Raw genomic sequence first — 14,795 nt, 5'->3', positions numbered from 1 at the left:
TGCATTTCCCCTAACTTAGTCTACTGCACTCGTTGCTCCCAATGCGGTCTCCTCTACATTGGAGAGACCAAACGCAAACTGGATGACCGCTTTGCAGAACACCTGCGGTCTGTCCGTAAGAAAGACCCAAACCTCCCTGTCGCTTGCCATTTTGACACTCCACCCTGTTCTCTTGCCCACATGTCTGTCCTTGGCTTGCTGCATTGTTCCAGTGAAGCCCAACACAAACTGGAGGAACAGCACCTCATCTTCCGACTAGGCACTTTACAGCCTTCCGGACTGAATATTGAATTCAACAACTTTAGATCTTAAACTCCCCCTCCCCCCTTCCCCACCCCGTTTCTTCCCCCTCCCTTTTTTTTCAATAATTTATATAGATTCTTCTTTCCCCACCTATTTTCATTATTTTTAAATCTACAACTAATACGTTGTTAGTCCTTCCACCCCACCCCCACTAGAGCTGTACCTTGAGTATCCTGCCATCCATTCTTAATTAGCACTTTTCTTAGATAATATCACCACCTTCAACACCTCTTTGATCCTTTTGTCTGTGACATCTTTTGATTATCTGCTCCTATCACTGCTTGCTTATCCCTACAACCACCCCACCCTCAACTTCTCTCTCCCCCCGCCCCCCACCTTAGACCAGCTTATATTTCACCTCTCTCCTAACTATACTTCAGTTCTGCCGAAGGGTCATGAGGACTCGAAACGTCAACTGTTTTCTTCTCCACCGATGCTGCCAGACCTGCTGAGTTTTTCCAGGTAATTCTGTTTTTGTTTTGGATTTCCAGCATCCGCAGTAGCTTTTAGCTTTTTGTTTTTATCTCTGAACAGTGATACCTCGGTAGTTGCTTCACAGCAAGTATTTTCTTGGCTCAGTTGTTACCGCTTACATTTGAGCCATGTGGTTTGAGTACGATGTAGCCTGGTGATGTAGTAGTGAGGATGTGTTAGTGTTAGAGCAGCTGTCATTTGGATAACAAGGCTGTTCATGTGGATGTTCAATTCACAATTACTGCTCCTAGTGTCCTAGCTAAGAGATACGGCATTTGAGGGTATTATAGGATTGCCAAACATATATTAGGTGTGGAACAAGTGGTAATATTATAGCGATGGTAGCTCTCACTCTTGATCACACACATACAAAATACTTCTCCAGCCTACCGGAGTTGACACAACAGCAGAGTCAGTATTCTTCACAGAACTTTTCATCCCTACCAAGGAGGTAACTTTTAGCATAGGCCTTTGATTAACCATTCCTGGCCATAAAAATTTGGGATCTCGTGTTACATATCTAAACACCTGCCTGAGGTAAAATTAGCTATTTGTCCTTACAAAAGATAAGCAGATAGTCACGAGAAAATATAATGAACAAGTGATTGGCATGAAATACTTGCTGACCCCTAGAGATAAGACCTATAAGCGGGTACCCGGGAAGGGAAGGATGGAGCGAATGGCAGACGCTTCACAAGGTGGATACGTGCTATCTTCGGCTTAACACTATGGTCAGCTTGAGAGACAATCGTGTGGAGGAGACTGTTGTGCGGACCTCCAAGACCAAGCTATTTCATTCCATCAGTCAGTTTATCCAATCTGGGACTGGCAAACCATCCTTACCTGTTAAAGGTCATATGCATACTTTTTCTGATCATGTCTTATGTGTCAACTACTGCTGTGTCATTCCTCAATAAACTGCTTGTAACCCCTCAATTCTTGAGTAATCTGTGACCACACACCCCCGCCACCCAAACAAATCTCAGTGATGTAAAAATTGGGATAATAGAAGTAAGGGCTAAACAAGCCTTGGCCTGTGAGAATCCAGAAAATTTTGAGAGGACATTTCAAATAGATGAAACCATGAGTACATGGCATTAGTATTTTACAAGAAACAGTTGATAGATAGCTTGAAAGAAAGCAGACACACCTGATGTAAAAGACATCCAAAAAGTTTTCAGAGAATGCAGTGGAGATTGTGCTTGCACACTTGGTAAAATGTTCAGAAGCACAAGCTGAAACTTTAAAAGTTGCCTACAAAGCACATGTATGCCTTGCAGTTAAATAAAAACAACAAATTGAATGGATAGGTAAATTACAAAAAGCAAATGGCAGTTGGCAGGAGAGCATGGCCATCTTGCTAAATCAACTATGCTGGGAACATGAAGCACTGGATGGATTTTTTTTACCTGGAAGAAGCTAGAGCAAATACTAGAACAGAATATCAATATTAATAACTAACATTACTCTCCCAATGCCACCAAAAAGTAAATTAGTTGACCATTCATCTGATGTCAGCAAAACGATCATGAAGTTGTCTTGATTGCAGTTTATCCACAACAGTGATCACACTTCTAAGCTATTGACTGTGAAGCACATCCTTTTTCGCAAAACAACAAAGTAACAGTGGTAGGTGGCTGTCTCACTGATTCTATTTAAGTTACAAAATTATTCAATTATAATCATTCTGATTCTCCACTATTAGCATTTAGGAACTTGGTTGGAGCTTACTAGTGTGTTGTAGCTCATTCCTTCATTTCTGAAAATTGCTAATAAATTTGAAAGCCTGGCAGTGTTACGTTCAGTTGTTTTATTCTGTTTGTTTCAAGTCGGGACCACTGATTCGCATATGCATGAACTACTTAGGATCATATGTGTGGCGTCTTTTCCTGACCTTTCTACTAGCCTGTGTTCAAGGGTTATGGGGAAAAGGCAGGAAAGTGGACTTGAGGATTATCAGGTCAGCCATGATCTCATTGAATGGTGGAGCAGACTTGCTGGGCCGAACGGCCTACTTCTGCTCCTACGTCTTATGGTGAGACCATTCAATGCTCTTGGCAACTGAACTAGTTGTTCAGTACTACTAAGAATTTTGTGAATTCTGATACTTGGTAAAACATGATGACCGATATAACTGGGAGTTTAAAGCATTATAGAGGAAGGCAACAAATTTCTTAATTATTAATGGCAGGAAAGTATACCATATTTATTTTCTCCCTTGATGGACTAGTTCCTTTGGCTGACGAGGAGTATCAGTCACCCAGGGGGGTGTACTCTACCTATAGTGAGGAAAATAACACAACAGTTCTATATCAGAAACCTGTTTTTAAAAAAAAGTATAATGAGATATTCACTCATTGATGCCTGGAATGAGTGGGTTGTTTTATGAAGAAAGGTTGGACAGGTTGGCCTTGTTTCCACTGGAGTTTAGAAGAGTGAGGAGTGATTCGGTTGAAGTATATAAGATCCTGAATGGCCTTGATAAAGTGGATGAGGAAAGGATGTTTCTTCTTGTGGGTGAGTCCAGAACTAGGGGGCACTGTTTTAAAATTAGGGGATGCCCTTTTAGGACAGAGATGAGGACGATTTTTTTCTTGGAGGGTTATGCGACTTTGGAACTCTCTGCCTCAGAAGGGGTGGAAAAAGGATCATTGAATAGTTTTAAGGCGGAGGTAGATAGATTCTTGTTAGGCAAGGGAATCAAAGGTTACCAGGGTTAGATGGCAACGTGGAAATCAGAACACAAGACGATCAACCATGATCTTATTGAATGGTGGAGCAGGCTCGAGGGACCAAATGGTGGTCTCCTGTTCCTATTTTATATGTTCTTATATTCATCAAGCTTAAACCAGCCACCATTGTGATGATTATTGGCCATTGTTTTGATTTGTGCAGAATATCACAATGTGAAAGGATGGTTGTCATGAAGCTATTAATGTATATAATGTTATTGGAATTTTTTTTTTAAGAGGTTTAGTCTGTGGGTGTGTCTTAATTGGATTAAAGCCAGCTAGCCTGGGTGCTTTGATGTATAGTAGTTTTGCGATGTAGACAGAGAGGTAAAGGTGTATTTGCATTTTGCTGAATAGAGCATTCAGGAGTGGGAGTGAAATCTTGCACCTAGCAAGGAGACACTAATCAATGTTTATATTACTAATAAAATTGGTACTATGAAAGGGGTTTTATTGTTAGAAGAGGTGGAGTTCAAAGGGCCTGATGATACAATGAGAATTTACATTCAAAGAGAAGCGCTGGGTATAACAGAAGGGAGCTTTTGTGTGTACAGGGTGGAGGCATGTAACATCAAAGCAGTTGAAAGCCTATAACTGTCTGCAAAGGAACCAAAGTGAAAGGAACTTCATTTTGAATTTGTACGGTGACAATGCTTTGCCTAGTGTCTGCTTAAAGTCTATGGGTTGTTGTTGCCTTAGTGGAGATTAGTTTGGGAATTTGTTGAAAAGTTATGATAGTAGTAATTTGTAGCCATGTGTATGTGTTTAGTTTGCGTAAGTTAATAAATGTCTCATGTAGTTTGATATAAAAACCTCTTGAGAACTGGTGGTCTTATTCCCGAATTTAGAGCTGCAACTCAAAACATACCACTTGAAAATATAGGTTATGTCAGTTGTTTAAAGTTTCCCTCTGGGATTTTAAATAACAGGCTTTACAAGCTGCTCTGTCATAACAATGGCACTTATCCAGGGAACAGTACAGTCGAATTAATTAAGAGGAATCTTCATCAATTTTTGTGCTTGTGCTTCATGGTTACCTTAATAGTGTCCTGTGTTTACTGCCACATTTTATTGTGCAGACTGACAGCATGGTTACTATGACCTGGCCTACTCAGCACTGACTCTTTAGTAACACCAGTGCTACATATGAATTAAGAGCAGGAGTAGGCCACTCAGCCCCTCCAACATGTTCCATCATTCAATAAGACCATGGCTGATCTGATTGTAACCTTGACTCCATATTCCCACCAACACCCGATAACCGTTCACTCCCTTGCTTTTACGAATCTATGCACCTCTGCCGTAAAAATATTCATAGACTCTGCTTCCATCGCCTTTTAAAGAAGAGAGTTCCAAAGGCTCAGGACGCTCTGAGAGGAAATAATTTTTCCTCATCTGTCTTAAATGGGTGACCCCTAGTTCTAGATTCTTCCACAAGAGGAAACATCCTCTCCACATCCACCCTGTCAAGACCCTTCAGAATCTTAAAGTTTCAATCAAGTCACCTCTTACTCTTAACTCCAACGGATACAAGCCTAGCCTGTCCAACCTTTTCTCATAAGACAACCCGTCCATTCCAGGTATTAGTCTAGTAAACCTTCTTTGAACTGCTTCTAATGCATTTACATCCATCCTTAAATAAGGAGACCAGTACTCCAGATGTGGCATCACCTATGCCCTATATCCATTTGTAGCCTCCTTATGCCCTCTTCACAACTTACTTTCCTACATATCTTTGTGTCATCAGAAAATTTAGCAACCATATCTTTTGATCCCTTCATACAAGTCATTTAGATAAATTGTAAGAAGTTGAGGCCCCAGCAATGATTTGTGGCACACCTCTTGACACATCTTACCAACCAGAAAATGAACCATTTATGCCTTCTCTGTTTCCTGTTAGCTAGCCAATCATCTTCTATCCATGCCAATATGTTACCCCCTACACTATGAGCTTTTATCTTCTGCAATAACCTTTGATGTGGCAGCTTATCAATTGCTTTTTGGAAATCTAAATACAGTACATCCACTGGTTCCCCTTTATCCATAGCACATGTTACTTCTTCAAATAACTTCAATAAATTAGTTAAACATGATTTCCCTCTCTCAAAACCATGTTGATTCTGTTTGATTACCTTGAATTTATCTAAGTGCCCTGCTGTAATGTCTTGAGCTTCCAACATTTTCCCTATGACAGATGTTAAGCTAATTGGCCTGTAGTTTCCTGCTTTCTGTCTCCCTCCCTTTTTGAATAAAGGAGTTACATTTGCTGTTTTCCAATCTAATGGAACCTTCCCCGACTCTAGAGAATTTTGGAAAATTAAAACCAATGCATCAACAATCTCATTAGCCACTTCTTTTAAGACCTAAGATGAAGTCCATCAGGACCCGGGGACTTGTCAGCCCACATCTCCAACAATTTGCTCAGTACCACTTCCCTGGTGATTGTAATTTTCCTGAGTTCCTACTTTCCTTCCATTTCCTGATTTACAGCTATTTCTGGGATGTTACTTGTATCCTCTAGTGAAGAGTGATGCAAAACATGCTGTTCAATTAATCTGCCATCTCCTTATTTTCCATTATTAATTCACCAGACTCACTTTTTATAGGACCAACACTCACTTTGTTAACTCTTTTCTTATTTAAATATCTATAGAAAATCTTACTATCTGTCTTTATATTCTAGCTACTTTCTCATATCTTTTCTTTCCTTATTAATCTTTTAGTCATTATTTGTTGCTTTTTATATTCTGTCCAGTCTTCTGACTTGCCATCCACCTTTGCGCACTTATATGCTTTTTCTTTAAGTTTGATACCGTCTTTAACTCATTTAATTAACCACGGATGATGCGTCCTCCCCTTGGAGTCTTTCTTTCTTGTTGGAATGTATCTATTCTGTGTACTCTGAAATATCCCCTTAAATGTCTGTCACTGCATCTCTATTGACCTATCCCTTAACCTAATTTGCAGTTTACTTTAGCTAGCTCTGCTTTTATGCCCTCATAATTATCCTTATTTATGTTTAAAATATTAGTCTTAGACCCACTTTTCTCTCCCTAAAACTGAATATAATACTCAATCATATTATGATCACTGCTATGTAGGGGTGCCTTCACTTTGGGGTCATTAATCGTTTCTCGTTGCACAATACCAGGTCTAGTATAGCCTGGTCTCTGGTTGGCGCCAGAACATGCTGTTCTAAGAAACTATCCCATAAACATTCTACAAATTTCTCATCTAGGCTACCTTTGCTGATCTGATTTTTCCAGTCTATATGTAGATTATAATCCCCCATGATTATCGCTGTACCTTTCTGATAAGCTCCCATTATTTCTTCCTTTATATGCTGTCCTGCCATGAGGTTACTTGTTAGGGGGCCGGTACACAACTCTCACAAGTGACTTCTTACCTTTACCATTTGTCATCTCTACCCAAACTGCTTCTACATCCTGGTTTCTTTAACTTAGGTCATCACTCTCTATTGTGCTAAAACCATCATTAATTAAAGATCCACCCCTCCACCTTTTCCTAGCTTTGTATCCTTCCTAAATGTCATGTACCCTTCAATATTTAGGTCCCAATCTTTGTCATCCTGCAGCCATGTCTCTGTAATGACTATCAGAGCGTACTTATTTATTTCTATTTGCACTATCAGTTCATCTGTTTTGTTTCAAATGCGACTTGCAGCCTTATCTGCTTATTTACTCTTAGATTTGTACTCTGTCCCTTCTGTTTGTTATTTCCAATGTTAATACCTTTCTCTCTTGCCTTGTCTCTATTCTTCAGTTTACCACATCTTCCCAAATTTGACCCCTTGCCCCCACTATTTAGTTTAAAATCCTCTCTACTTCCCTAGTTACTCAGCTTGCGAGAACGCAGGTTCTGGCAATATTCAGGCGTAGACCGTCCCCATGGTACAGCCTCCACTTTTGCCAGTACTGGTCCCATGAACCAGAACTCACTTCTCCCACGCCAGCCTTTGAACCACACATTCATCTCTCTCTCGTTTTATTTACCCTATGCCAATTTGCACGTAGCTCAGATATAATCCAGAGATTATTACCTTTGAAGTTTTGCTTTTTAATTTAGTGCCTAGCTCCACATATTGACCAAGCAAAACGTCTTTCTTAGTTCTCCCTATGTTGTTGGTACTTACATGGACCACAACGACTGGATTCTCCCCCTCCCACTGCAAATTCCTCTGCAGCCCTGAGCAGATATCCCAAACCCTTGCACTGGGCAGATAACACAGCTGTTTACTGTGGAGAGCAGTGTCTATTATTATGACACAGCCAATGGTAAAGGCTGAGTTGTTCAGACCCCAGATGGAAACTTGAAACAACTGTCGTAGCCCATTTTTGCAATTTGTATGTTTTGAGATGCAAGCTTTTATTCAGTAGTAATAAGGCAATCGGGTCTCGAGGTTTTTTTATAAAACTATATTAAACATTTATTAATAAAAGAAAGATTGTAAGCACATATGTCTTCAAAATTACTACTATAATAACTACAAAAATCCTCTAATCTGACTCTCAGTTATACCCCCGTTAAGGAAACAGTAAATCTCATAGATTTAAACAGTCACCTGGCAAAGCACACCCTGGATAGTCGCATTCAAAATGAGTTTCTTTCAGCTCTGGGTCCTTGCAGACAGCAACTGGAGGCTTCCCACACTTGTTGGATCTACCTTGCACACAATGTCCTATTTCCTTTATACATATCTTTCCCTTTGAATGTAAATTTTCCATTGTATCACTAGGCTTTTAATTTTACTTCTTCTAACAATAACATCCCTTCATCCCACCAATTTTATTAGTCAGCTGAAAAAATAAACACATTGCTTGGCATCTTCTAGCTAGGTGTAAGATTTCACCCGCAGCTTTGAATGGTTTCTTTTAACAAATGCAAATTTGCACTTTACCTTCTACCTTCCTTATGTTGACCTAATTAACATCTCAAAACTACTATACATCAGACTAGCTGGCTTTAATCCAATTAAGACCACACACAGACACAGACTCCACTAGAACTCTATTTTAAAAAATAATTTGCAATAACATTATAGATATTAATATCTCTTCATGACACCATGCCCATGACTATACTGTCCCCTACTACTCCTGCATTCCTTTTTGCACCCGTCCACTTGATCAGCTTCCTGTACCATGGTACCATGATCAATCTGCTCATCCACCCTGCAGACCTCGCTTTTGTCCACACATGTTGTAAGCACCTCATATGTTTTTAAGAATTGCAAAGTCTAAGATTCCTCCACTACTGTGTGCTCAGTCCCTTTACCTTACTCACTCATAATCCTCCAGTCCCTCACCGCTGACCAAAACAGACGACCCTATTCTAAGGGGTGTGACCATCTCCTGGTACAAAGTGTTCCGGTATTTCTCCCAGTCCCTGATGTTGCGCAGTGTCTGCAGTTGGGCATCCAAATCAATAATCCTGATCCAAAATTCCTCTAGTTGCTTATACTTCCTGCAGATGTGTTTGCCCTGGATCATATTGGCGCCCAGGAGCTCCCACATTCCACAGTTGTAACACAATACCTATCCTGCCATTGTTACTTAGGTTATTTAGTTAATTTAATTTAATTACTTTCTTAATTAATTAGAATTATTCTATGTATATTACAAGTTACTGTACTTATTAAATGCCGGTACCACCTTCAGCTAAGAGTTACATGCTCTAATTGGCTCCTTCCGCTGCACCAAACTATCAAAAAAGTACAAAAGATTAACTGCTCTTTGAAAGACCAACAGAAATGGCTCACAATGATTAAGATAAAACAGTCTGGGCCTGGCCAGGGCCATTCAGCTCCTGACCTCATTACAGCCTTGGTTCAAACATGGACAAAAGTACTAAACTCCAGAGGTGAGGTGACTACCCTTGACATCAAGGCAGCGTTTAACTTAATGTGGTATGAAGGCGCCCTAGCAAAACTGTAGTCAATGAGAATCAGGAGGAAAACCCTCTGCTGGTTGGAGTCATACCTAGCACAAAGAAAGGTGGTTGCAGGTCAATCATCTCAGTTGCAGGACATCACTGCAGGAGTTCCTCAGGGTAGTGTCCTAGCCCCAACCACCTTCAGCTGCTTCGTCAATGACCGTCCTTCCAAATTAAAGTCAGAAATGGGGATGTTCGCCGATGATTGCACAATGTTCAGCACCATTCGCGACTCCTCAGATACGGAAGTGGTCTACATCCAAATGCAGCGAGGCCTGGACAATATCTAGGATTGGGTTGACAAGTTGCAAGTAACATTTGGGCCACACAAGTGCCAGGCAATGACCATCTCCGACAAGAGAGAATCTAATGAACACCCCTTGACATTCAATGGCAGTACCCACATTGAATCCCCTACTATCAACACCCTGGGGGGTTTCCATTGAACTGAAACTGAACTAGCCATATAAATACTGTGGCTACAAGAGCAGTTCAGAGGCTAGGAATCCTGTAGTGAGTAACTTACCTCCTGACTCCCCAAAGCTTGTTCACCATCTATAAGGCACAAGTCAGGAGTGTGATGGAATGCTCTGCACTTGCCTGGATGAGTGCAGCTCCAACAACACTAAGCTTGACATCATCCAGGACAAAGCTTGATTGGCACCCCATCCACAAACATTCACTCCCTCCACCACTGATGCACAGATGGTAAAAACTGCTGCCAGCACAAGATACACTGCAAGCCACTTTAGACAACATCTGCCAAACCCTCGTGCACTACCATCTAGAAGGACAAGGGTAGCAGATACTTGGGACTACCAGCTGGAAGTTCCCCTCCAAGCCACTCACCATCCAGACTTGGAAATATATCACTGTTCCTTCACTGTCGCTGGGTCAAAATCCTGGAACTCCCTCCCTAACAGTACTGTGGGTGTACCTACACCACATGGACTGTAGCGGTTCAAGAAGGCAGCTCACCACCACCTTCTCAAGGGAAATTGGGGGTTGGCAATAAATGCTGGCCTAGCCAGCAATGTCTACATCTCATAAATGAATTAAAAAAAACTCACGGATTGTCTCAGTTGCTGTGGTGGAATTTTTCACAGCTGTCAAAATGTGAACAGAGTTTTCAGAGCAGGTTGTTGTATATGGATAAGCCTGACGCATCTTCAGTGAGATGGAAGCTCTTAATAAAAAACGTTTTCAGCATTGTAGTTATTGAACATCAACCTGGCAGGAAAAAGCCTCAAGGAAGTGCTGTGTAATTGTAATTTTGAGTCAACACAATGTAGTGGCGGCATATGCATCAATGAGTGTCCTTTCCACTTGTTTTTTTTTCTGTTAAGGGGTAAAAGCAGATCTAGTTTAGTGTTAACTCTGCTGCCTCTTGAAGACGCAGCATAGAAATAATAGCTGAAGTAATCTTAAATAAAAAGAGTTCTCTATTCATACACCCGGCCATGTTATCAAACGCGACTAGATATCCAGACATGTGAAAACACCGAGGACATAGGAGCATACAAAAAGTAGTTCTGACACAGAGGACAAAGGGGCATCCAAAAGTAGTCCTAAACACAGGAACCAAAAAATCTAGAGTACAAAATAGTAACAGAACCCTAAAGCTCATGGGGAAGAAGGAAAAGATGTAGTCATCTGATAACTACTCATACACATCCTCGTGGCTGGTTTCAGAGGACTGTTTGAAGAAACCACCAGGTTTCTGCTGGCAGTCGAGTTGGAATTTGGCACAGGAAGACCCAAGAAGAATACATATTATTCATAATGTACTGAGCACCAAGGTAAACAGTTTCCTTCTGGAATTAAAAATTTGAGAAATTAAGTTTTTGTGATCATGCTAAGAGAGAAAGAAGAAACTTGCCTTTCGAGACATCCCAAAGTGCTTAACAGCCACAAATATTTTTGATCACTTGTTTATATGCAGAAACTAAACATAATGGATATCGTGGCTTCTGTTAATTCCTATACAGTGCCATCATTCTAATCACTCATATGTCCTATGCCAGACCAGTTTCCAAGGATGTAGTTATGGTTTTGCTTCTGGTAGCGGAATGTGGAATTGTTCCCACACTCTTGGGCAAGAGCTCATTGTGTTCCTTTTTAATACATTGATTAGTGTGCTCTTTCTTGCTGTCTGTCTTTTTTCTGAGCAAGAGGCATTTATAAAAAAAAAAGCCAGCCAGTCTCATGTGGCGCTGTGAATGACAGCTGACTTCTTCCATTAATGCTGCTCCCCATTAAGGGGTGGTTTAAAGCTCTCTGACTGCTGCAGCTGCCCACCAAGCTTCAGATGTTTTGCAGTGCTCCTGCTCTTTGTGTGACATTGCCCAGCGTCACTCAGACTCTCTAAGCAGCTCCCTGACAACTACAACAATTGATTCAAGGCTTTCTGTAATTTTCTCTCCAGTGATGGGAGTGAATGCTTCAGTATCAACCAGCAGTAAAAACAAAGTGCCATGTCATTTGGTTGATAAAATATTCACACTGAAAGTTATGCTAGCTGCATCGCTGCTAATTGTGGTGACTCTTCTCAAGATTATCTTGTGTCTTGTGGGGTTTCCCAGTAATTCCATTACCATAGACAACAGATATCTGGAAAACGGACAGAATACGTTCCTCAACTTCAGCTATTTCAACACCAACCATACTTGGAGCAAAGGAAATTGAAGGAAAATTTAGTAGTGGTGTACAAGATTATGAAAGATTTAGGTAAAGTAGACAAAAAAATGTTGTTCCCATTTGCTAACTAGTGGGCACAGATTTAAGATTTTGGGCAAGAGATGCAGGGGAGGATGTGAGGACAAAATGCTTACTCCGTGATTGGTAATGACCTGGAAAACACTGTCTATGGGGATGGAGGAAACGGAGACAATCCAAAATGTTGGGCACTTGAGGCAAATAATCTTGCAGGCCCACAAGGATAGAATGCAGAAATGGGACTGATTGGCTTTACAGAGAGTTGGCATGGACTTAATGGGCTGAAGGACCTCTTTTTTAATTAATTCATGGGACGAGGGCGTCGCTGGCTAGGCCAGCATATATTGCTTATCCCTAATTGCCCTTGAGAAGGTGGTGGTGAACTGCCTATAACTAGTGGAGTACACAGGGATCAGTGCTGGGGCCACATTTATTTTCAACATATGTTAATAACTTGGATGAGGGAAGTGAATGTACAATCGCCGAGTTTGCGGATGACACAAAAATAGGTGGGAAGGCGAGCAGCAAGGATGACAAAAAGAGTCTACAGAAGGATATAGGTTAAGCGGTGGGCAAAAACTTGGCAGATGGAATATAATGTGGGAAAATGTGAGATTATGCACTTTGTCAGGAAGAATAGAGGAGTTGAATATTATTCAAATGGAGAAAGACTGCAGAAAGCTGCAACATAGAAGGATTTGGGAGCCCTTGTGCATGAATCACAAAAAGCTAGCAATACAGGTTCAGCAGGTAATCGGGAAGGCAAATGGAATGTTGGCCTTTATTTCAAAGGGAATGGAGTATAAAAATAGGGAAGTCTTGCTATTACTATACAAGGCACTAGTTAGACCACACCTAGAATACTGTGAACAGTTTTGGTTCCCTTATCTAAGGAAAGATATATTGGTATTGGAGGCAGCCCAAAAAAGGTTCACTCATTTGATCCCGGGGTTGGAGGGATTTTCTTACGAGGAGAGGCTGAGTAGGTTGGGCCTGTACTCATTGGAGTTTAGAAGAATGAGAGGCGACCTTATTGAAACATTTAAGATTCTTAGGGGGCTTGACAGAATAGTTGCTGACAGGTTGTTTCCCCTGTGGGAGAGTCTAGGACCAGAGAGGGTAATCTCAGAGTAAGGGATCACCCATTTAAGATAGAAATGACGAGGAATTTCTTCTTTTTGAAGATAGTGAATCTGTGGAACTCTTTACCACAGAAGGCTGTAGAGGCTGGGTTTTAAGTGTATTCAAGGCTGAGATAGACAGATTTTTAATCAGTAAGGGAATCAAGGGTTATGGGGAAAGGCAGGAAGGTGGAGTTGAGGATTATCAGATCAGTTATGATCTCATTGAATGGCGGAGCAGACTCAATGGGCCGAATGGTCTACTTCTGCTCCTACATCTTATGCTCTTCTTGAACTGCTGCAGTCCATGTGACGTAGGTACACCCAAAGTGCTCTTAGGGAGGGAGTTCCAAAATTTTGACCCAGCCATTGAAGGAACAGCGATATATTCCCAGTCAGGGTGGGGAGTGGCTTGGAGGGTAGAGGCTTCCAGGTTATTGTGTTCCCATGTGTCTGCAGCCCTTATCCTTTTATGCTGTTATGAATCTGGATCCCCCTTGCCACTCCTCACAGTAACTGAGGAGAGACTAGGGAGCAGCAACGGACCAGGGTGCACCGGAGTTTGAAAAAGTAGGGGGAAAAGTCGTACTGTGATATTACGGGATGGCTGTGAGTTGAATGCCAAGTATTGCTGCTGTGTTTCCCTTTCTCCATAGTTAAGGAGTTAGTTTAAGCAGCTCCAATATTAAAAATTTAGGACCCCTGCTGTTGATGATCTAGACCTTGGCGTACAGAACACAATTTTAAATTTTGTGGACGATACAAAACTTGGGAAATATTGTGAACTGTGAGGAGGATAGTGCAGAATTTCAAAGGGACATAGGTTGGTGGAATGTGTGGGGAAAATGGCAGGTAAATTTTATGCAGAGAAGTGTGAATTGATTCATTTTGGCAGGAAGAACACAGAGAGACAATATAAAATAGAGTATAATTCTAAAGGAAGTTCAGGAGCACAGGACCTGGGTGTATGTGTGCGTAAATAATTGAAGATGGCAGAACTGGTTAAGAGAGCGGTTAGTAAAACTTAGAATGCTGCATGCTTTATTAATGGGAGCATAGAGAACAAAAGCAAAGAAGTTATATGAAACTTGTATAGAACACTGGTTCCGTCTCAACTGGAGTATTGTGTCTAGTTCAGGGCGCCACACTTATGGAAGGATCTGAAGGCATTAGAGAGGGTGCAGAAAAGATTCACAAGAATGGTTCCAGGGATGAGGAACTTCAATTATATAGATAGATAGCTGAAGTGAGGATTGTTTTGAGAAGAGAGTGCTGAAAGGCGTTTTTATTTATTCATTTATGGGATCTGGGCATCGTTGACTCAGCCAACCCTTATTGCCCACCCATAATTGCCCTTGAGGGGTTGGAAAGCTGCCTTCTTGAACTGCTGCGTTCCATGTAGTGTAGGTACATCCACAGTGCTGTTAGGGAGGGTGTTTCAGGATTTTGACCCAGCGACAGTGAAGGAATGGCAATATTGTTCTAAATCAGGATAATG

General features: G+C 41.2%; 1 protein-coding gene across 6 annotated transcripts in view; it reads left to right on the top strand.

Annotated features, from left to right (window-relative positions):
* The window catches only part of LOC144681008 (ADP-ribose glycohydrolase OARD1-like), a 42,353-nt gene that overhangs the window by 13,861 nt on the left and 13,697 nt on the right, over positions 1-14,795 (top strand). The window lies entirely within an intron of this gene.

The sequence above is a fragment of the Cetorhinus maximus genome, chromosome 5 (genome assembly GCF_964194155.1).
Source record: "Cetorhinus maximus chromosome 5, sCetMax3.hap1.1, whole genome shotgun sequence".
Lineage (NCBI taxonomy): Eukaryota > Metazoa > Chordata > Chondrichthyes > Lamniformes > Cetorhinidae > Cetorhinus > Cetorhinus maximus.
The sequence above is the reverse complement of the archived record's forward strand: the minus strand, read 5'-3'. Positions and strand labels throughout refer to the sequence as shown.